Source organism: Perognathus longimembris, chromosome 1 (genome assembly GCF_023159225.1).
Source record: "Perognathus longimembris pacificus isolate PPM17 chromosome 1, ASM2315922v1, whole genome shotgun sequence".
NCBI classification, from domain to species: Eukaryota; Metazoa; Chordata; class Mammalia; order Rodentia; family Heteromyidae; genus Perognathus; species Perognathus longimembris.
The window spans coordinates 111,441,234-111,465,406 of NC_063161.1; the positions used below are offsets into that span (position 1 = coordinate 111,441,234).

At 35.6% G+C, this 24,173-nt stretch overlaps 1 long non-coding RNA gene across 1 annotated transcript in view; it reads right to left on the bottom strand.

The window, feature by feature from the left end:
- Positions 1–1,378: 1,378 nt before the first annotated feature.
- LOC125353772 overlaps positions 1,379–24,173 on the bottom strand; it is a 581,800-nt gene continuing 559,005 nt past the window's right edge. Inside the window, exon 7 of the long non-coding RNA XR_007211352.1 lies at positions 1,379–1,545. This is a non-coding gene — a long non-coding RNA (uncharacterized LOC125353772). The remainder of the gene's footprint in view (positions 1,546–24,173) is intronic.

The window sequence follows — 24,173 nt, forward strand, 5'->3', positions numbered from 1 at the left end:
ATGTGCACTAGATCTGATAGAAAGAACTAAAGCAAAAATAGCAATGTTATTTAAATTATCAGTTCTATAGGAATAACTTCTTGGGACTTCCAAACAACTGTTTTGTAAATGAACTCTGGAACATAATGTACTCAGAAAATGGGAAGCTATTCTGTGTAAACTACTGAACCAGAAAGCATTAGCATCATAAGAGTCATGAATAAAGACACACAGGATCTCAGAAGAAGGCATCAATTTGGACCAAGTGTATCAAAGAATGCTGAATGGAGAAGGTGAGCTGAATCTTAATGCATATAAGTGAAATAAAAAGGAAGCAAAGGGAAAATAAGATGAAGGCTTGAAATAAATTTACTTCAATTTTCCTTCCTCTTGTTTGCTTAACTCTCATCTTACTAGACTTCAATACCACCTTGATTTCTGAGGGAACTTTGTATACTTGTTCTTTATGCAGCTGTTTCCTTTTCCTTACTGTCTAAAGAAATATCAATCCCCAAAGAGGGAAACAGTGACATAGAATGTAACAAGTCTTTTTTTTTTAGGTGATAATTTAAAATTTTAGCAGATAGTAATATTTCAGCATGTTCACTTTTAAATTTCATGAACTTTAGTAATAAGGCATATAAATAAACATAGGGGTCAAAAGCCATTTGTGTTTATTTCAATATTCAGTATATATTTTTACTGGATAACAATACTTAAATGATAAGCCCATGGATGAAATAGTTTAGAGAAAGAGCACAGAAGTTGTTTATTTCAAAGAATTACCTGTTTCAGATTAGACTCACACTATTAAGCTGCAGTAAGTGAAGGAAAATTTACTTGGCAGAGGATTTTAGCAAAAATTATTATGATAAATGAACTGTTTGTATTAGAGAAAGAATATATAAGGTAACAGAGCTGTGTTAATAGCAAAAAAAAAATTGTGTTACAGAGTAATGAGGACAGAATGCATATCCATGATAACCTATTATTGTTTCACAGAGATTAGGGTTTTAAAATTTTGCTAATCTATTTGCTAATCTGTTTTCTCATGCTATTTCCTCATTAACAATAGATAGGTTTGTTGGTTCCCAGAAGAACCAAAATAAAGTATGTAGGCAGGATCACTGCTTAGGGCTAATAATTTTCTAGCAGCAGTAGCTAAACTCAATCAACTTTTAAATCTATAGGCATCTGCTGCTGCAATTCAAAACTTTAACCCATTGCTTAATTTTTCTCCATATTCCTACCTAATGACACCCATGGCTCAGAACTGAAAAATCACATTTCTTTTTTTGTAAAATAAGATTAATCATCTACCATGAAGAATAAATCTTAGCATATTTGAAGAGTAATATTAGCTAAAAAGAATATTTGGATATTCTACTTACCTGCCAGTTCTCATCACTATTTGTTGTCAGCTACCTATCATTGTTAATGCATTGGGAATTAGGGTTCAAATATAAGAGGTGGTTAGGAAATATTTTGGGTATTGTAGACATACCTTGTTAGCCACCGTAGGTAGGGGTTGTCAGAAGCAGTTCCTGGCCTCAAAAAGTTCAAAACCTAGTTGGAAAAGAAGAACAAGAAATTAAAAAAGGTTTCAAACCCTAAATTACTTTCAAGGCAGTACGTTTCTGCCATTTTGCTTTTTAAGGAAAACTCAGAAGGAAAGGAAGAAGAGCAAGATGGATAATTAGAAACTAGCAACAATTTGATAAAAACAGAAATTTTAATTGAAATAATGAAATTCTAAAGCCAACGAGGAAATATCTTCTGCCCATCAGTTATAAAATAGTTCAATCCTGAGTATTTGTTAAAAATGTTGAATTGAGTTTATCATGTCTAACAGAAAATGACTAAATTGGTTTCTTACATCTATTTCTTCAGGCTCACTGAGTGTCTTGGATTCTTGCTGCCTATAATTATATAACACCTTTTAAAATACTTATCCTTTGGTCTTTATAGAATTGGTTTCCATAAGTTCCTAAAAGAATCACGTAAATATGACAGCTAAGCTAAATCAAATTGCGGTCTGTCCTATTCACCCTGGAACTAGTCAACACATTAAAATAATCTGATCATTAGTGTGTGTGTGTGTGTGTGTGTGTGTGTGTGTGTGTGTGTGTGTGTGTATGCTAGTCCTGGGCTTTGAATTCACTCAGAGCCTGGGAGCTAATCCTGAGCTTTTTTTGTTGTTGTTCAAGGCTAGTGCTCTACCACTTGAACCACAGATCTACTTCAGGGGCCAGGGGAGTGTTCATTAATTGCAGATGTGTCTCATGGACTTTCCTGCCTGGGCTGATTTTGAACTGAGATACCTGAATATTAACATCCTGAGAAGCAAGGGTTACAGGCTTGAGCCATCAGCACCCAGCATTTATTATTATTATTATTATTAATTATTATTATTATTATTATTATTTATTATACCTTTGAAACAGAGGGAAAGGTGTTAATTCCCTGACATATAAGATTTCACAGACCTATGTTGATTTTGCTTATTTTCCAGTCTGCTTTTCTCTCAACTCTTATTATCATGCAAAGTAGGTTTCCACTTATGGAGAAACCTTTCCTCAATATCCCAACAACTTTAATTTTCAACCAGAGGAGTGTCGAAGTTCCAACAGCTCTGTTTGTTTCCATATCACATCTGATCTCAATACGTGTGTCATAAACACTGGCTTATTCTAAACCTGCCTGCTTTCCTTAGCTGCCCTACCCCATAGCTAGATTATCTTTTGCAATTAGATGTGACTGTGTGCTTTCAATCTTCCCAGTGGATTCAGATTTTAAGCCATCTCATCCATGATTCTTCATTCTCTGGTCCTGATCAATAGATCCAATCCCTGCGAATTCAATGAGGGATCCAAAGCCTGAAAAGGCATGCTCCTTCCAGATCACCCTCATTGTACTTCCAATGTCTAGTAAATACCACAGTATTGTGTCCATGGCAATGTGTTCAGATACTTTTCCAAATGTGCAACACTGCTGCTCTAGATTTCTTTGTAGAGAACTAAATTTCCACTCATTGAGTCACTTAAAAGTTGAGTGTTTATTACAGCTTGCAGCCTGCCCACGCTGTATTGTTGGATTGTTTGATCTCTTTATTAGATTGCAATCTATAGTATTCCCATAGCGGTTGTTTTTATCTTGTTCCAGCTTTGATTTGAGCCACTGACACAGGAAATGGCACCTAATGACCATCTCACTCCAGTTTTTAATAACTTGAATTACTGAGGATATATCATGAAAAGGTCATAGAAATACATGTTTTTCAAAATCAAGTTATTCATTTGGGAGGAATGCAAAGTTTCCTTTAGCACAGACATCAAAAAATACCTTTTGTTAAATGCCTTAAAGGCAAAATCTGATTTAAATCTGAAGCTCACAGCCATGGAAACATTGAGACAGTGTCCAAAAACTGTTTGTAGGCTTCAGTTTTTTGCCGGCTTTTTGTGAGGTGGTAAGAACCCTCGCAGCCTTAGTCGCAAGCAGAGGCCTCCACGGCTCTTAGCTGCAGTGTAATGATTGGGATTGTCCTTCGAACCTCCGCTAGGGATTTAATGCCAAGGGAGAGAAAATGAAAGGTAATTTTCTTTCCTTTTCAAAACAATAACCAATCACAGAACCCAAGACCTTCTGCTCTTCACATATTACAATGAAATAGCTTTTGAAGTTTAGACAAAAATAGAGGCATCTGACAAGCACTATCAAGTCTGACAGTGTGGGTTCATATGTTTATTACTCACAATCTCTCTCCTCCCTGCACAAACAGGCAAAAGCACCATAGCCACTCTCTCCTTTCAGGCAACCACCTGTTTTCAGCAACTTCCAAAAGTCCTTTTCATAATTCTCACCCACCTGTGTCTTTACTATCATTCCATTGCTGGTTAAATTAACTATTGTTTGGTAGAATTGAACTCAAGTCTCACTTCCTTGTTGTTTAGTCTTATATATGTAAGGAAGTAGAGAGGGGATAGGCTGGTCTCCCTGCTGTTTTCTGAGGACTGAAGATGAAGCTTTTGAAGCTAGATGTGCAGTGCTTTTACAAAATTACACATGTGCATAGATAAGTTTTCACTGACACATGGTAATTGTACATGCTTATGGAGAATAGTTTGGCATTTTGAAACATGAATACTATGTATAATAATCAGTTCAAGGTAGTACATCAACAAACGTGGACACTTTCCCTTTCCTTGGGTACATTAAAAATACATGTAGAAGCTGTTTCAAATACTCACTTTCTGTCAATCACAATTGTCCTAATATATTAAAGAATTTATTCCTCCTATCTAAATGTAACCTTGTACCCATTAACATTCGTCTCTACAGTTCTCTTTTCCATATACATTTGATGGGAGATAGAAAATCCTGCTTCAAAACTTAAATTTTAACTGAATGAAACCTTTGGGCTAGATTTTATGATATTATTCATAAATACCTTGAGTATTTTTTTTTTTTTTTGCCAGTCCTGGGCCTTGAACTCAGGGCCTGCACTGTCCCTGGCTTCCCTTTGCTCAAGGCTAGCACTCTGCCACTTGAGCCACAGCGCCACTTCTGGCCGTTTTCTATATATGTGGTGCTGGGGAATCAAACCTAGGGCTTCATGTATACGAGGCGAGCTCTCTTGCCACTAGGCCATATTCCCAGCCCCTTGAGTATTTGTTTATATATAGTTTACCTTACTAGAACATTTCTATCTAGTGTGTCAGGTAAATGCACATTGAAGTCATTTTTATTATGAATTGCCATTGTGTTTCAGAGTATCATGTACCTGATCTCTTATTTATTTTTATTTTTATTTTTTTATTTTTATTTTTTTTTTTTGGCCAGTCCTGGGCCTTGGACTCAGGGCCTGAGCACTGTCCCTGGCTTCTTTTTGCTCAAGGCTAGCACTCTGCCACTTGAGCCACAGCGCCGCTTCTGGCCGTTTTTCTGTATATGTGGTGCTGGGGAATCGAACCTAGGGCCTCATGTATCCGAGGCAGGCACTCTTGCCACTAGGCTATATCCCCAGCCCCTCTTATTTATTTTTAAATGCAACATAATGATCACACACATTTATGAAGTACAATGCAGTAATTCTTACATGTATAAAATGTATGATACAATTGGAGTAATGTTTTCCATCTTTCTAAACATTTGTTTTAATGTGTGTTGGGAAACTCCAGACTCTTCTAGTTCTTCATACAATATATAATGAATTACTGTAAAACATGGACAAGGTCACCCTACTGTAGAAGGTACTATGAAGGTACTTCTTATTTGTGATGATTATTCTTGTTTGAAAACTTGACAGGATTGAGAAACACCTAAGATATAAAGCAGATCTCTGGGTGTGCTTGTGACTATGTGTTTAAACAAGATTCCTACAGGGGAAAATCATCTCTAAATGTGAGCAACATCATCCCATAAAGGGGGGGGGGGCGCGGTCTGGGATAAAACAGATAAAACAGAAGAATGATTAATTACAGGCATTCTCTGACTTCCTCTCAGCTTCATGGACACACCATGACATGAGTGGCTTCTGTAACATACTCAAATACAGGCCGAAGAACACAGAGCAAAGTGACCATGGACGAAACTTCATAACTGTGATCCCAAATAAATAAATTCTCCCTTGGGGTGACCCAAGACCCCACTTGAATTTGTCACAAAGATTATAGAAACCAGTAATATCTCAATCTTCCTCTGTTGGCCTTTCTACACTTCCTAACCTCTAGTGACTTCTACTCTATTCTCGTCTATGAAATCAGTCTTTAAAATGCTACCTTTCTTTACAAAGAGCAAAAGTCAAATCATTGTCCTCTTGATCTGGCAGAAGAGGCAACAGAAATTCTTTTACAGTGGCCAGCAATATTACAAAAAAGGTTCATCCTATTCAAGTCATGCTTAGTTAGGGTCTGTGGAGATGCCCACTGCACACAAAATGACTCTTAAAAAGTTGCAACCTCATATTTTTCCCCTGAGATTGACAAACAGTTTTGATAAATTTGATTAGCAAGAGAAAATGAAGTTTGGCCAAGGAGGCAGATTACAGCTCATGGAATATGACCGCTGTCAGGACAGAATGAAACAAGCAAAGAACTGTCTTATTGGTGAGGGTTCTTTCATGGTTTTTCTTTTTGTCCAAGTTCTGATTGATAACTGTAGCCACAGAAACTATATACCTTAACAGATGTAGCATTCAAGTATAGTTCTGTCCATCTACAGGTTAAAGCTGGCTTATGGTTGTCCCACGTGTGTGGGGGTGGTATTTTGAAGTCTTTATTTCACTTTTGTTATAAACTCAGTTTTTTGAAATCTCAAAGTAATAACAATGGTTTACAAAATAGCCTTTCCTTTTATATAGTTTATGCCTGAGGAAAGAAAATTTAGAAAAAGCTGCGTTAATTAGGGTAAAATAAGTTACATTTTAAGTTTTTGTGCAAAATATGTTATATTTTCTCAATATGTGTTTATTTTTGATATATATATATACCTGTTATAACATAAAAATTCCAAACTTTCATGAAGGATCTCTGCTTCATATGAGATAATTAAAATATATCACATCTGAACATGTATACTGTAGTGTCATATTCCTCACTATTCTAAGTTAAGGGAAAACAAGCTTGATGACCACATTTTGACAGATGAAAGAATTTATTTTGTTCACGGTTTAAGAGGCTGCTATCTATCATGAAAAGGAGAGCTTTGCAGAGTAGCTCACATTGTGATGGAAAAGAAACAGCCAACAGGAAGGGACCAGGGCAAGCTATTAGCCAGTAAGTACTTTGCGTGATCTACAACTAGGTCCCACCTTGTACAATTCAACCACCTGCCAACAGTCTATGCATATTTAATTTTGTAAAAGGCTGAAACTACCCAGTCTGTTAGAGACTTCCTGTAAATTCACCTTTGGAAATGCCCTCACAGATACTGACATAGGTTCTTTACCCATTTCTATACAGTTTTCTATCCAATGAGTTTGAAAATCGAGATTAACCATCAGAACCACTTAGCTTATTTTAAAGCATAAAAAAATTACTTTCTTGATGATCAATATAGCAGACAACTTTAAAACATATTGTACATTAGCATGAAGAACTCTGAACATTATACAACTTAAAGTTACATATTAAAATGTCATTAGAAATGTTTCATTTTCTTTATTTAGAATAAATTTTACATAATTTTGTCAGTATCCTCACATTTCCATACATTTAAGTATAAAGATAATTCCTAACCTCTTGCATTATGCTAAACATTAGGTAAGCAAACTGCTGAGGAAAAAAATAAAATTTGAAGTGTGTATCTTGCACAATTGTTGTCCTTATTTTATGTGCTGATCAGTCTTCCTTCCTTCCTTCTTTCCTTCCTTTCTTCCTTCCTCCCTTTCTCCCTTTCTCAATTCCTTCCATCTTCTTCCTTCTTTTCCTTATTCTAATGCCAATCTTTAACCCATTATATATTCCTTGTGAAGTAGATTGAAGTTTGTTAAAAAGAATAACAATTGCTACCTTATTTCTATTGTAACAAAATTATTTAATACTAATACATCTTAACTATGGGATTTAGAACTTAGGAAAAACTATGCAACATTTATTATAATTACTAGAACATAAGGTTTTCATAATGTAATATGGCTAGACATATGAATAAGAAAGACTTTTTGGAAACCTACATTTTTTATCCTAAGAAAATTGAAAAGAAATATGTAATTAGAAACTGCAATGTGATTATAAAACATCACATACACAATGAATCATACACGAGCAAACACCACTGCAACTACCACTTAGGGAAAAAAATGAAAAACTAGGACATTTATAGCAGTAGAGGGCTTATGTTTTCTACCAACAGTGCTTCTCCCTTCTCACCAAAGACAAAGAGATACCATTTCAGTTGTAACACTATAGATTACTACTGGCTTTAATGTGATGTATATGCAGTTATATATAACACGCTATTTTTGTGTCTGTTGTGTTTCCTTAATAGTATGGTCAGTTGCATCCATGTCAAAAGTTACAGATACTTTACGTCTGTAATCTGTTTTTGATAGGTATTAGAGTATTATCCATGAAAAGCTATTAGAGTTAATACTACAAGAAATATTTCTATAGATATTCCTTGGCACGCATGTTGGATATAGTAAGAGGTGATATTACTGAATCATTTTGTGTACCTATTTTCAACTTGAATGAATAATGCCAAGTTACATTATTCAATGCTGTTGTAGCACTTAGACTCTTCTATGTATTTATGTGTTGTTTCTGTGTTACACCTTTGACAACTGATAACACTTGATAGTGGGATTTGCTTTCAAAGAGTCAAAGGAGAGGGACATAGAAAGCTTAGATTCATAATAGAAAGTCTTTTTTAGAATCTAGTTGAATAGTAGGAGAGTGTTGGCTGCACTCTGAATAACAACAACTTGAATGTCACTAAGGGATTTTCCTAGTACAAGGTTTTCTCTGCTACATCCATGATGTAGTAAGGAGAACAATGAGGAGTTTCATACGCTATGGAGTTATGAGACTACAAATCAAACTGCCCAAAGAATTACAGAGAAAATAATTTGTGTCTCTGTGCGTTTTCCCCCCAAAATGATTAGACCAAGATTCCCTTTATATATGCCAGTTATAAGAAATTTCATGACAGGCCACAAAACACAGAATTTTGCCAGGAAGAACTACTTCATATCAGGCTATTTTAACCTTTACCATATTATTTTCTTGAGACTAATTTTGAAAAAAAAAAACTTGCATCCCAGAAATGAAAGAAATTCAATTCCACCATCTTCATATATGAATTATTTTCCCAGTCATTTATAAAAGGTTCAAGTGGGTAATTTTTATATGCAAAATATTTTTATAATAATCATATAGAAACTGCTTTTGAAAGGATATCCTCTAGAGCCAGGAGAAATCACAATATTCTGTAGCTGGATGAAGTCTTGGACAACATCTAATTAAAGCTCATTTCACAGATGAGGAATTTGGGATGTATTGTTGCTTATTTACTTGATCAGGCTGAGGCAGTAGATGACTGCACAAAAAGGAATTTGGGCTTTTTTAAAATCTAGAAACTACTCATCACAAACCCATTTTAGTAAAGAATATAGAAACATTGATTTTTTGCTTACTTTTTTAACCTGACTTTTTGTTCCACATATATCAGAACACATTAGAAATCAACATCCTCATGTCTTTTTCCTTTGGTGTATGTTATGTTAGGTGCCACTAGATGCCTTAGTATTTTACAGTCACTTACGTTTGGAAATTGCTTATATACTTATTTCTCCACTTACTATATTAAACGATCAGAAACTAAGGAATGCCCTTTTCTCTACTTGTAGTTCTTAGGATTTTGCATAGGCAGGGCATATGTATTATATGGTAAATATTTCTGGAATGAACGCAGGCTCAAATTTCAACTTATTGATAAGTGGTCAACATCATTAGTTGTTATGAAAATACAAAACACAAAACAGTGATATCTCACTCCAGTTAAAATAGTTATCATCAAAAAGATGAAAAATAACAAATGCCAATGAGAAGAAAGTCATGCTTTGTCAGTGGATTATAAATGAGTATTTCACTTACTGCAGCAAACAGTTCAGAGGTTCATATGATCAAGCTAGCTCACTTCTGATTACACATCCAAAGGCTATGATTTCAGCATAAAAGAAACTTGCATGCTCACTATGTATACTCTGTGTTGCTGGACTATTCCCAATGGCCAAGATATGGGATCCAGAAAGGTAATATGTCATAGATATATACGTGTGTGTGTGTGTGTGTGTGTGTGTGTGTGTATAAAATAGAATACTTTTCGTCCATGTAAAGAATGAAGTCCTATGATTTAGGGCCAAATGGATGTAACTGAAGGACCTATGTTAAGTGAAGAAGTTACACAAAGAAAGACAATGTCCCATGTTCTCTCTCATATATTTCAAAGACAACCGGAGATATCTGAAGCAGAAAGTACTATTTGGCTGACAAACACACACACACACACACACACACACACACACACACACACACACACACACACATCAGCACTACAACACAACCTAATGTATAAATGTAAAAACACTTAGGAATAAAATTTATATTTTAGTTCCTCAGATCATTTAATTATATAAAAGATATATATATACATATATATAGAGAGATGTGTGTATGAAGATGTCTCAATGCAAAGAAGATGCAAGTTAAACATACAGAAGTGGACTATTTTTTTTATCTCTTACATTTGTTGGTAGATAACAGAAAACTTGAGACACCAATTTTGGAGGCACTTTGTATTTTATTAGATCCTTTTCTGACCCAATCTATGCTGACTTCTACTTAAATATCTAACCTGATTCTAGCACTGCTTCTGAAAAAATTATCAAAATATGATCAAAGGAGTGTGTGACAGCGTGGGACTGAGACCTTCAGACTATTCCAATTCATCTGAATCTAAAAATGAGGGCATGACTCTTTCACAATAGCTAATACCAAGAATCCAGGGCAGTGTCTGCTCAGTAAATCAGAGTTCATGTTAAAATTTATATTGCAAAGATGAAAAGCTGCAGAGATTAAAAAAAAGAGAGAGTGTTTGGAATTATAGAAAAGGGGAATGCAATTCTCATAGAAGAAAACAAACTCAGGATCTGAAAAATCTTGTTGCTAGCTACATTGTTACAATATAGAAAGGCTTCAACCCCTAAAGAGAGATCCTGCTTGTGTGTTAGGCTAATAAAGGAAGGGAAGACAGGCCTCATACTTATTAAAAGGTTTTTCGTAGGTGAGTACAATTATTTTCATATGTTTGAAGTCAAAGACCTGATATTCATCCCACCAGGAATTCCTAATGAATACTTCATTTTCAGTGGAAGCCACAATTCATAATTTCCTTTTATCCTTGTTTGTTGCTATAAAATACCCTTTCTCAGGGGACTTTGATTAAGATGATGAGACAAATAAAACAAAAGAGAGCCCATTAAACGTCTGCCTGAAACCAAAGCTTCACGACTTAATAGGAAAGACTGCTCAAAACCAATAATGAAATAATCACCCTCCTTCCACCACTGATAAGAAAATGAAAGCGAGATGTAGATTTGGTGAAACTAATTTACACTGAAGGAGGGAAGAAGGGAAAAAGAGCAACTACAGAAAAATCAACTGTTAATAAATATTGGAGACGGCAGAGAAGTCACAAGATAAGCACTGCATATGTTTCTCCAGCTAGAAAATGGCAATCATTTCTCAGAGAAGAGACACTGATAAGGCCCCCTCCTCCCCGGTATGCAATCATTTTGCATTTTATATTATTTGAAAAGAGCTTGATTATTTTCCTTTGAATGAAGCCAGATTGATTCACATTTACCTGTCAACAGAATGTTCCCTTCCCCTGTTTTGCCTGTCTATTTAAAGGCATATGACATGACTATAAAATTCTATAGAAAAACCTTTAGGTGGATGTAAATAAATGATAAGTGACCAGATTGTGTTTGGATTGTTTTTGGTGCCAAATTATGTCAAATTAAAATCTGCAGGCTGATAAATATGACTGATATCTGCAGTAATGGACTAAGGTCATGAATAACACTTCATTCAAGGTCAAATAGAATCTTTTAAAAATCATATGGAGAGGGAAAAGCTGCTAACAAAAATGGTAGTTATGCTACTTGAAGCCTCATTTACAAGGAGAAATAAAAATATGTAGTCACTTTTGGTTTGTCAACTCGATTGAGTATTTAAATATTTTTGTACCAAGTAGGCACAGAGAACAAGAATGGTGCAGACAAAGAAGTGAACTGATATCAATTAATTCAGATGGGTTTCATTTATCTTACTGAAATAAGTCACTGGACCCAGAGTCATAAATTAAAAGTAGTTCATAAAGTAGTTGCATAGCATTCCTCAACATTACATTATATTGTTTATAACTGAACTGAGATAGTTAATAAATTCTTTGCCGAGCATTAAACATTGGGTTATAGTGTGGACTCAACACCTTATGAAATTTGTGTCTGTAGAAAATCAATGAAACTTTTTGTATGGTAGTCTTTTTAATGTAAGTGTAAGTTAAATAATGTTAACAAGGATCAAATAAATCTGATGACTTTATTAATACATATATATAAATTATGCATCTGCATATGTATGTGTGTTTATATACAGAAGTACACATGTATCATTTTTTTTCAATAAAACAATCATTAGGTTGGTGAAATAGCACTCAAACTTATGGAAAGGTTAGCATAATTCTGTGATGATAAAAGGTATCTTACACTGAAACTCAACTTTCCAATTATATTCAAGTAATTTAAATAGAATGTTTAGTTTAAAAGGATATTTGTAAAATGAATCAGAATAATTTGTATATAGTTCAGAACTGCCCTATTTGAAAGGCAGAAGACACTTGGCAGTAGGAGCTCAGTTTCTATTATCAATAGATATGTCCAATTGTTAATTGGACATATTCCTATTGAGACAATAGGTTGCTATATTGCCTTAGGATTACTTAATATTTTAGGTGAACTGGTCTCTATTTCAGTATGTTTCTCAGTGTGGTGATATTAACAAGAGCTTTTGCAATATTGGCATTTTTCCTTGATTGCTTTCCTTGATTCATGATTCAACATAATATCTTTTATCTGGATGGAAAAGTTGTTGACTTCAATGAGTCTAATCTGTGGTTTGGTATCAATTGCCCTTTTACAAATACAATGGATATCTACATGAAGAAAATATTTTTAGGAAGTGGCACTGTGGCTCAAGTGGTATGGCACTGCCTTGAGCACAAAGAGGCTCAGGGATAGTGCCCATGCCCAGAGTTCAAGCCGCAAAACTGGCAAAAAAAAAAAATTTTTTTTTTAAGTTTACAAGGAGTGTAAACTAGTTAGTGTTTGAGTTGCTGAAACAGGTGCTGTCATGTGCAACAGAAATGGTAGAATTATAGGATGGTCATACTGTCATAATAATTCTTCACAAATTTTCCTTAAATATTGAGATTCAGAAAATATACCAAAATATTAGCATCATTTCATTCTTACTTAGCTATGGAGGAAAGGCTGTAAAAGTAAGATGCAAATATATTGGACATAAAGATGTGAAGGCCAAGATTGCATCTTGGCTCTGGCTACTAGCTAGGTGATGTTAAGTGGGGACTTCTTGGTTTCATTAGAATAATAAAAAGTACCTACCCTAAAGAAAATTAACCTGAATACAATGTACACACACACACACACACACACACACACACACACACACACACACCCCACATATTCATACACATATATGCAGTGTATATGCACATATAAACACCTACACATATATACATATATGTATATATATGAGTTCACTGTAAAAATTACATAATTAAAAAGCCAAATACTTAAATATTAGTTAGTCCCAATCTTTGAGGTTTCTTCCTACTTCCTGTATAGAAGAAAACATTATCATGTTCTGCTCAAGTGCAAACTTTTTGTGCTATCCATGAATTCATGCACCTGCCGTTTAATTGAGTATTCAATAGCTATTAAGCCCCATTGTGTTCAAATCACTATTCTTAATGATCTGAAAACTTCACAGAGGAATAACCCAGTATCTATGTTTTGTGTATCTTGTAATTTCAGCCTTGCTCTTACTAAGTATCTTTCTTTCTAGCCAAGCTGGCATTTTCAACTCAGGGCCTCACTCATTAGGCAAGTGCCTTACCATGTTAACCACTGCTAGTATTTTGTATTTTTAGTTATGTTACAAATAGGGTCATTTGTTTTGTGCCCAGGCTGGCTTAGGACCACAATCCTCCATCTTCCTTGTTGCTGGGTTAGAACCACAGGCAAGCATTGACCCCCAAACCACATGTTGTCTTCATTATCTCCTCCAGCCATGATTTTTCTTTGCTGGACTCACTTTGCAGACTACTCTGCCATCCATTACCTATCAATATGCCTTTATGTTTCGGACCCTCAGTACGTGGTTTGCAAATGCATGAGCTCTCCCTATCCATGTTTACAAAAGTCTCATTATTATTTTCAAAGACCCAGCCAAGGCAAACTTTTGGGGGTAAAAAGCAGCATCACAGACTCTCAGACAACTTGCAGCACATTGTGTAGTAGCAAACATTTTCCACACTGAAGTTTCTCAAGACTTAGGTAGAAATAACTTCTAGAAAGAATCTTCAACTAAATTCAGACAGTGAAGAAACAAAAGAAGTTTATTAGGAATTTTTGTCTTTATACAAGGGAGGAAAATATGCATTTAGGCTGTCATTTTTAGTAATAATGTATTTTTTATTTTCATCTTGTTTTTCTTATGTCTAGTTGAGTTCTATCGTTATTTTAATTTCAAGTAGCTCTGTGGCTTTTCGTTTTGTCAGACTTCAGTTGCTTCCGCTGGGAGTTTATTTTTGTTGTTGTTAACTGGGTTGAAAACATTCGCCATGAAATTAAAGCAGACATAAAACATAAATTTTGTTAATTTTTCTCTCCTATGTGACAGTTTAAACTTTCACTGGGAATTAACCTTCATGTTGGCAGTTTGAGGAAGTTTAGTAAAATTCTGTGAATTTTTTTGGTGCCTCAATTTTCAATGTCTAGCATTTTGCATTTCCATGGGATAAGATTACTGAAAGACATTAGCATGAATGCAAACACATGGAGATAACTTCAACTTGCTTGTGAATTCCCCACATGCTAAAATCAAATGAACCGGAGAAACTTCTTATGAATCTGTGAGGGTAAGCATGTTCAGCATCAGTGGATTTGCCCTTTATATGACTGGCTATCCTATCTTCAAATAAGTGAAAGAGAGTTTGATAAATAGAACTTGATTCTTCCTATATCTGTTTCCGCATAGGAGATCAAGGATCTGGCTTCTAGATTCATCACGGCATGGGTAACTGTCTTTTAAAAATTTAATTTCTCATCCATGGTGATAAGCTGTAACTTAGCACTGGATCATTTATACAGCCCAAAAGATAGGTGTGCAGTGGCTCTAGTGTTGTGGACCAGGCTCTATTTTGGAAGAATGTTAGGTTCTGGAGGACCTCCCTCATTAGAGCACAAGTACAAAAGCATCATTCCAGTAAGAAGAGAAGATAAAACCAAGTTAATTGTTTGGGAAGGTTCTGTGTGCTGCAACAGGCACACCCCTCTTATTGTGTGAAATAACCACTAGTTTCCTTAAGTAAAATCATTAAGGTGATTTCTATCTTGGGTACTTCTAGCACATTATTTGGATTGCTATCCAGAAAATATGGAACCTATGCAATAGAAACACTGTTGAATTCACCTCTGGTGTTTTGCAAATACTGTTCATTAATGTGAGGGATAAATACAACTCAAGATCAAAACATAAATGGCAGGAATTGATAAAGTGCTATACAGAAAAAACAGATCATTTTAAATCTACAGGAAGTTTTGTTGTTACTTGTGTTACATTATCTTGCTTGTAAAAAATGAAAATTAATGGGTTACTATTGAAAAAATGTAACAAAGTGCCCAAACTGGAATAATAGAAGATAGAAACTACATGAATCAATTCATTTTTCTTTCTTCCTTCTTCCTCTTCCTCCTCTTCCTTCTTCCTCTTCTTCCTCTTCTTCCTCTTCCTCTTCTTCCTCTTTCTCTTCTACCTCTTCTTCTTCCTCTTACTCCTCTTTCTTCTGCTCCTCCTCCTTCTCCTCCTCTTCTTTTCTTTTTCACTCCTGGGGTATGAACTCTGGGCCTGAGTCCTGCTGCTGAGCTCCTTTCGCTCCAGGCCAGCACTCTAGTACTTACTTGAGCCACAGCACTACTTTGGCTTTTCCTTTGATTTTGGAGAAAAGGGTCTCATGGACTTTCCTGCATGGGCTGGCTTCAAGCCACGATCCTCAGATCTCAGCCTGCTGAGTAGCTAGGATTAAAGCTATGATCCACTAGCACCCAGCTGAAATTCTTAAAGAGGGTTGAGTTAACATTTAACTTGCTTTTATAAATATTTTAATTAAAATAGAAAATAATGTTCATATAATTATATCTTATAAAACTTCAAATGTTTTTAATAAAAAGTATAGATCTATTGTGATCATTGGACTGAGCAGCAGACATTTTTCATTCTGAATCCAGCACTCCTAGCAGTGTGGTCTATTGAGTCTTAGAAACTTAGCTTTTGATTGTACAGGCAATTCCTGTTTATCAAAGTAGGGTTATCAGGTCAAGATGTGGTCATAAGTCCTGATACTAAAGATATAGTATAAGAAAGCTATTGTTGAGGGGTAGTTTGTGAACAAAGAAACAGGTTGTATTTATTCCTTTTGGCAAGCATTTTTTGACAATGAGGCACCAATCTGAAAAAAAAAGCAACAGAAATAAGCATAAAGAATGCAGGAATAACAGAAAAATTGGGCAACACTTTAAAGTACTATAGTGCAAGTCTTCCTGGGTTCTGGATTTTTTTTTGTTATGAAACACCAAACATCTAATCTAGATTGATTAGGACCATTTTACTTACAGTGTATTTTTACATTTCCAAAATGAGTACTTCTCTTTCTCTGACTCGTGTGAGCCAGTAAAAACAGTTTATGCTTATTGGCTTTATGTGTGGGCAAAGCATTGCATTGACGTCTTGTATGAATATTCTATCCAAAGCTACAAACTCCTCATTATCTTTTACAGAGAAGGGAACCAAGGCTCAAAGAATAAAGAGATTTGTCTAAAAGTAACACAGGTCTCTAATGAAGACTGTCTGGTTCAAGATTGCATGAATTTTTCCATTACACCATTCCACAAAGCAATTGCAACTCTTTATGGATGATTCCCTGGTTGGCAGAGATGTGCTCAAAATGGATTCTTTTAAAGTTATCAAGAAATGTCTAGGATAATTACCAATGCTTCAGCAGTGAATATAACACTGGTTGGAAGGTGGGGGCCCTTCCTTTCTCCTCCTAACCAAAAACTGCAAAAAACTCTCAGAACAAATAAATTATTAAAGCTTACACAAAGCCATCATTGATTATATGTCCCCATGTGGCTTTCCTCTCTATTGTAGAAATCCTTCCCTAATTCAAAAGAAGCCATTATTAAAAAGCTAATCTCTTTGCATGTGAAGAATGGTGTATGCTGTAAATGTCTCAAATTGTGTTCTAAACACAGTCTCACTGAAGAGTTAGAATAGCGGGACTATTATCAAGTCATAAGGGAAAAGAATAGACACTTCAGCATAAATACAAGAGAATTCTTATCATGAAAAGTGGCTTATTTGACTACAAACAGTGACATCTTCAGAAAAGCATTCTTCTCTGTTTTGTAAACAGCATATAAAATTGCCAGATTCTACCACACACATGTCAAGAACAAGAAGGAAACTAAAATAAATGTTGAAAGCAGTCGGCATTAAGAAGCAGAACCAACTGAAGGGAATGGAGACAAGAAAATAGGAAATACAAACGTGTATTTGCATTTTTGTCAGTACTGGTCTTTCTTATTTGTCCCAAGGTGAAGAGAATGATTTAGATGACATGTTTGGTAAAAGTGAATGTGCAAATTTTAACATCATCAAGCCTGAAAATAACATGGTATACGTTAGATATTATATCTTTAATAGGATTGAAAAACTAACATAGAATAAAATGATATTGTACAGTGTGATTTTCTTAAGTATAAAAACATTGATTTCTACTCTAAAATTTTGTTTGGAGCCAAGCATCGAACTTCTCTTAGTGATTTATGTTGCAAGTATCTTTTGGGTGAAAAAAATTAAATGTTTTATAATATTAGCAATTCATTTAAAAGGTATACACAGCTCAAAGCCTAATTGTGATGCCTGGCTCTATGAGTGGAGCCAAGAGGGCCCAGCTTTGGGGGATATGTAGATACCTTGTGTTGTTTAGGCCCCGGGGAGCCCTGCTCCTAGTGCTGTGTTTCTGTATACTGCTTTCCGGAGGCTTGTTCTCCACCCAACATGTGACCTTTGTCTTTAAAAGTTTGGTGCAAGCTCTGTTGGGGGCTGGAGGTTTTTGTAATTGGCCAGTCAACAGACCGCCAGTGTCCCAATAAAGACTCCAAAATTTGGACTTTCCAAAAAAAAAAAAATAAATAAATAAATAAAAGGTATAAAAAAGTAATGAGTAAAAAAGATTATAAAGATTACTATTAATCTAATATAAATTGGCAGTTTAATACTGGGACAGCTGGGCAAAGACAGCTGGTGCCTATAATTCTAGTTGCTCAGAAGGCTGAAATCTGAGGCTCACAGTTCAAATCTCGTTTGAGCAGGAAAGACAGTGAGACTCTTATCTCCAATGAATCATCAACAAGCCAGATGTAAAGTTGTGACTCAAGTGGTAGAAGATCAGCATTAAGCAGAAAAGTCGGTGCTCAAACCCTGGATTCAAGCAACTGTCTTGGTCCAAGAAGAGAGAGGGAAGAGGGGGGGGGGGGAATGAGTGAGGAGGTAACAGGTTGAACAAGAAATGTACTCACTGCCTTACATATGAATCTGTAACCTCTCTGAACCACACTTTGACAATAAAGAAAAAAGATTAATAAAAAAAGAAACAAATAAAAAGACAGGGACTGGCTCACTTCACTTAGTATAATTTTTTCCAAGTCCTTCTATTTCCTTACAAATGGGGCAATGTCATTCTTTCTGATAGAGGCATAAAATTCCATTGTGTATATGTACCACATTTTCCTGATACATTCGTCTACTGAGAGACATCTGGGTTGGTTCCATATTCTAGCTATGACAAATTGTGCTATGATGAACATTGTGCTGGTGGCTTTAGTGTGTTCTTGTGTGTGTTCTTTTGGGTAGATGCCCAAAAGTGGGGCTGCTGGGTCATAGGGGAGCTCTATGTTTAGTCTTCTGAGGAATCTCCATACTGCTTGCCAGAGTGACTGAACCAGCTTACATTCCCACCAACAATGAAGTAGGGTTCCCTTTTGACCACGTCCCCTCCAATATTTGTTATTATTAGTTTTTTTGATATAGGACATTCTTACTGGGGTGAGATGGAATCTCAATGTTGTTTTGATTTGCATTTCTTTTATGGCCAGTGATGTAGATCATGGACTGTAAGGTCTCCCTCATAGGGAATAATTAGCACAGGTTTAGGCAAGTCACAGCAGAGGATCACAGAGCCTGATAGCTATACCCTTATGAACACATAAGGTGATACTAAGTGAAATGAACTCCAGGTTATGGAAATGATTGTTATATCTCTGTTGTAACTACTTTCAATGTGCTATGCATAACCGTAGCTTCTATTATTGATTATCTTCTTTAATCCCCTTCCTGTGGTTGTACCTGCACTATCTCTGTATTTTATCTGAATACACTGGAAACTGTGTATACTGGTATTAGAACTAGGAAACTGAAAGGGAATACTAAAATCGAGAGACACAGGGTAAAAAAGACAAATGACTACAAAAACAATACATGCAAAACTGTTTGGTGTAAATGAACTGAACAACTCTTGGTGGGGAAAGGGAAAGGGGAGGAGGGAAGGGGGAATGAGGGAGGAGGTAACAAACAGTAAAAGAAATGTATCCAATGCCTAATATATGAGACTGTAACCTTTCTGTACAGCAGTTTGAAAATTAAAAAATAAAATAAAAAAAACAAGGACTAATTTTTTTTGGTCAGTTGTGGGACTTGAACTCAGGGCCTGGGCACTGTCCTTGAGCCTCTTTGTGCTCAAGACTAGTGTTCTACCACTTGAGCCACAGCCCCCACTTCCAACAGGGAATAATTTTTGAGGTGATAATTACAATGCAATCATTAAATTATCTTAACGATGAGATTGAAATGTGTGCTCTGCATTAACTCTAAGAACATAAAATTCAAGGTTATGGAGTATAGCAAGAGGGCCTTGGAAGGCTATAACCTTTATTCCCAGGGGTTTCTTGACTACAAAATTCTAATAATCAGAAACAGTGTGTTTAAGATTTTGAGAAGCAAAATATTTTGACTCCCAGTGTATGAAATCCTTACTTTTAGTGGAAAATCAGAAAGGCTTTGTGGAACAAGGATGAAGATGGATCTGGAGCAGTGTGTTAGATTGATCATGCAGGGATAGAAAGTGTGTTTGAGAAAAAGATAGGGTTTGGAAACCCTAGGCAGTTTGTCAACACTAGCAATGGAGATAGGTGGAATTTCTTCCTTCTGCTAGACTTGTATCTATTACAGCACAAATATTACTGTCAGATCTAATGCTGCCTTATTTTTCTATAGTCAAGGTTTTATGTAAAAATATTACAAGATAACCGTGTTCTTCTGTTAATATTCTTATACATTTATAAAGTTTTTCCATTTCCTTTCAGAAATCTTCTGATTGTGCAGAGGCCTTCAGAATTGGTCCCAGATTTGTTTTTTATTTGGGTGTTGAGGGAGTGTGGGGGGGGGGGGTGGCAGGGGAGGTGGGGAGGTGGATCTTCTCCTAATGTTTGGCAAAGTTGACAAGTTTTCTTTTTCAAAATGCTCCCATAGCAGACACTCACCAGATTTTGAGGCAGCCATGTGGCAGTAGGTGTATCCTTGTTCCTGTTTCCTATTTTTCTTCAGGAGGGAACAGGACAGGGAGTAATGGTACACCATTTGTTGTTACTTTGTCACTTCATCCCCTCAGTGATCCATCATCAGTGTGACTGGGATTTGCGTAAAGAAAGTCTAATCCTAGAAGAGGCTTCTCTGGATTGCTACACTCATCATCGTTGAAGAGGCTGTGCTCAGCCAACACAGAAAATACCTGTGCACAGAGACTCTGAACTGAAGCTGGGATCCCTTCCTACTTCAACTCCTACAATAGTCCTTTCCTAACCATCGTTTCATCTGCCCCTTCAGATGTCTCTTTAGATCACTAGTTCCTTCCAGATCCTGAATGGGATCTTGCATTCCTCACTGATAGAACCGTTCAGTCTCCCATCTCCATTCTTCATTACTTCTGTGCTCCAGGCTTCTCTTCCTACAAGTCTTATTTTCTATCTCAATTCTGAGACCATAATAATAATGATGACTGATTTATAGAGCACATATCACATGTAAGGTACTGACTGAACAGGTTAGGCAATTTGAGTGGACACTTTCAGCTTGCAAATTCTGAAAATTTTAATTAGATGGAACATTTCCCTTTCATCTGAAACTCAGAGAGGGTGGCTCATGTAGGCAAGCTCACACAGCTGATCTAGGATGAAAGGAATTTTATAGCATTCAAAGTAAAACCTGTCCCATAGAAACCATGCTCTTTTCCTTAAGCTTTATGGTATACTCATAGGAATTTCAAGATCTGTTACTCACTTTCTCATCTATTCATCCTCGCAAATTACACAATTTGGAGTGGCTTCTTCCTCTCTGTCTTGAAATCACTAACTGAGCCTAGCACATTTATGCTTGCTCCTTTTCCAATCCCATGGCTCCAGCTGAGCTTGAAGAAAAATTGCTACTGTTTCTCTTTTGGAATCCATTCTTTCCATTTCAGCCACAGTGGTAAAGGACTAAAACTGAATTACAGATCATTTACATTTTCTTCCTTACCTTTTTTTAAAAAAAAATTATGATTTCAGTTGTTGCAAACAGGCTATTGATTCAAACAATGCATACTGTATAATGAAGGTTATTTGGAAACGTTGACATTTTTTATTTTTCTTTATCTTTGTTGAAAAGGTGATGACTAGGGTGGTTACAATTATATAAGTAACATAATTATTACATTTGTTTTCAAAACACAGTTACCCCATACTTCATTTTCTCCTGCTTAACTCTCCCTATTTCCCTTCCCACAAGTTGTAAAGTTGATATTTTATCTGGGAAAATAACTATGTCCTAGATTTAATTTAGACATTTTAACGTGGAAGCAAGAGCATAAGAAAGGTTGCAGGAAGAAAATATAGCAACAAGGACTGACTTTTCAATTCCTTGTAACCTTAGTTACTTACAGTTTGGGTAAAGACAAGGACGATCTGTCTGTGATTTGGGGGATAAGATTAAATTGGGAACACTGAGAATTTTTCTCTGGATGATCCAGTGCCTTGCCTTTCTGGGTCAACTCAGATTAATACTCGTTGCATTATGAATAAAATTAATGCTGGGCACCAGGGAACAGATGTGAGCTCATCACATGAGTTCAAGAATAGGGACTTCAGATACATAATCCATCCTGATACCTCTTTAGCTTTGGGGAATTGAGTTGGTAAATCTGCTTTGCAGAAATGTGGTTAGAAAATATGCACAGTCCTTGTTTCATTAGTTAATACATCAGATACTTTCAGTGACTACATTTTTTTCACAGCAAACATAGCTCTTCACATAATTATTGAATTTTTCCTCCCTCTCTGGGATTCTTTTAATCATTGCCACCAAGCCAAGATTATGAATTAATTAATGATAAGATTCTACCATTAAGAAGACCAAGCCAGCCAATTTATCATATTTAGACAAAGCCTGGACTCCTTAAAAACATCTCTAGCCTCTAGGAGTTTGTGGGGTGTCAAGTTCTATGGTGATATTCACGAGCTCTGGGCTTCCAACTTTTGTTGGGTAAATTCTGTGTCTTTTTGGCCCAGTCTTTAGACCCATGGATGAGTTATTTGCATTGTGGATATTTATGTAAGATATTTACAAAACAAATAATACACTGGTCAATTAGAAGCATATTTTACATTGCTAATCTTGTTAAATATGATTGGAAAATCAATGATGATTCTGCTCTGGTGTAGTATAGTAGAAATGGAATTTACAGAAATGACCAGAAAACTGGAAAACACACACATATACACCATGTTTTAAATCATGATAATCACAAGCAATGTAAAAAATTAAGAATTTGATATTTTTAAATAACAGTGTTCTTGGAAGACTTGTAACATATCGGTGATATTTAAGGAATGGTGAAGTGTGTGGTACTGGAAAATATAAATTAATTCAGAGTAGTTTTGTACATCGTTAGGGGTGGTAATTTAGTGTAATGGGAACTTAATAACTCATATTAAACACATTGCTAATCTGATGCTTTGCTTACAGTAAATTAGAACCAGTGAGATTATAAATCACTTATTAAATAAAAGAGACTATCTTGAATTACATTTGAATCGTATATTAAGGTTATATAGAAAGAATTCTTGTGACTTCTAAATAAATTCCAATCATGTCGCAGCATTAAGTAAACCTGTTTAATTCAGACAACATAAAGCAATACCTTCACATTATCATATATAATATAAACTACCATTTCATCAGTTTACATTGAACTACATGCACGATGACTGTCATTCCATTTTCCTAACACTAGAGCATGACTATGTTTATCTAATTCTACATATGTGGCAATGCATGACTCATGATTCAGATGTTGAATAACAACAAAAGTAATAAAAAAGAAATGTTAGAACAGCTTCAGAGTCCATGTTCTTCATAAAACATTGTTACACAGAAACTCAAAGCATCATTCAGAGCTTCTTAATGATACCAAAGTATTTCTAAGCCCAAGAGGAATTTTTATACCTTTTGTGTTACTCTTGATTTTTTTACCATTATACTTGTTTACAGATGTTTCTGTCAGTTCTAATTATCAAGAAAAAAAGGATATAACTATATATTCATCTACTCTTTTGCTCACTTATTAAAAAATTAGAGAGCCTCCTGTGTGCCTGACAGAGTTTTCATAGAAGCATGCATAAAGGAGTGGGCTAATCAAGCCCCACGACTTCATTGCTATTCTCTTGTTGGGTGGGAGGGGTAGGCAGCAAGCAATCAACACACTAATGAACCATTCTGTCTTATCACAAATACTTGAACAGAAGTCATGAAAAAGGCCATAGTGAATAATGTAAAAGCTAACGCTCCAAATATTATTATATTATTTTACGCTTTGGGAGAAGGACTCCATGGTACAATGGCATACATGATAAACAGAAACTGCAAGAAAATGAGAAAACACATCATGAAGATATCTGAGGGAAGGTCTTTTCAAATACCAAGGCTGACAAATGTATAGCCTTGTGTCTAGGAATAAAACAACTTGGTGAAAGAGTAATGTGACCATTGTTGTTGGATCTAAGTGAACATCGAGGAAAGAAGTAGAGCTGTATAGTGTTGAGATATGACATAGAGTTCACTGATGGAATAGATGAGGAAAACAAAGAGAGTAAGAGTCTGTCTTACTCAAGCTTTTTTTGTGTGAAAAACCTAGAGCAATAAAGATGCTATTACTGGGTTGGAAACAATAAGTAG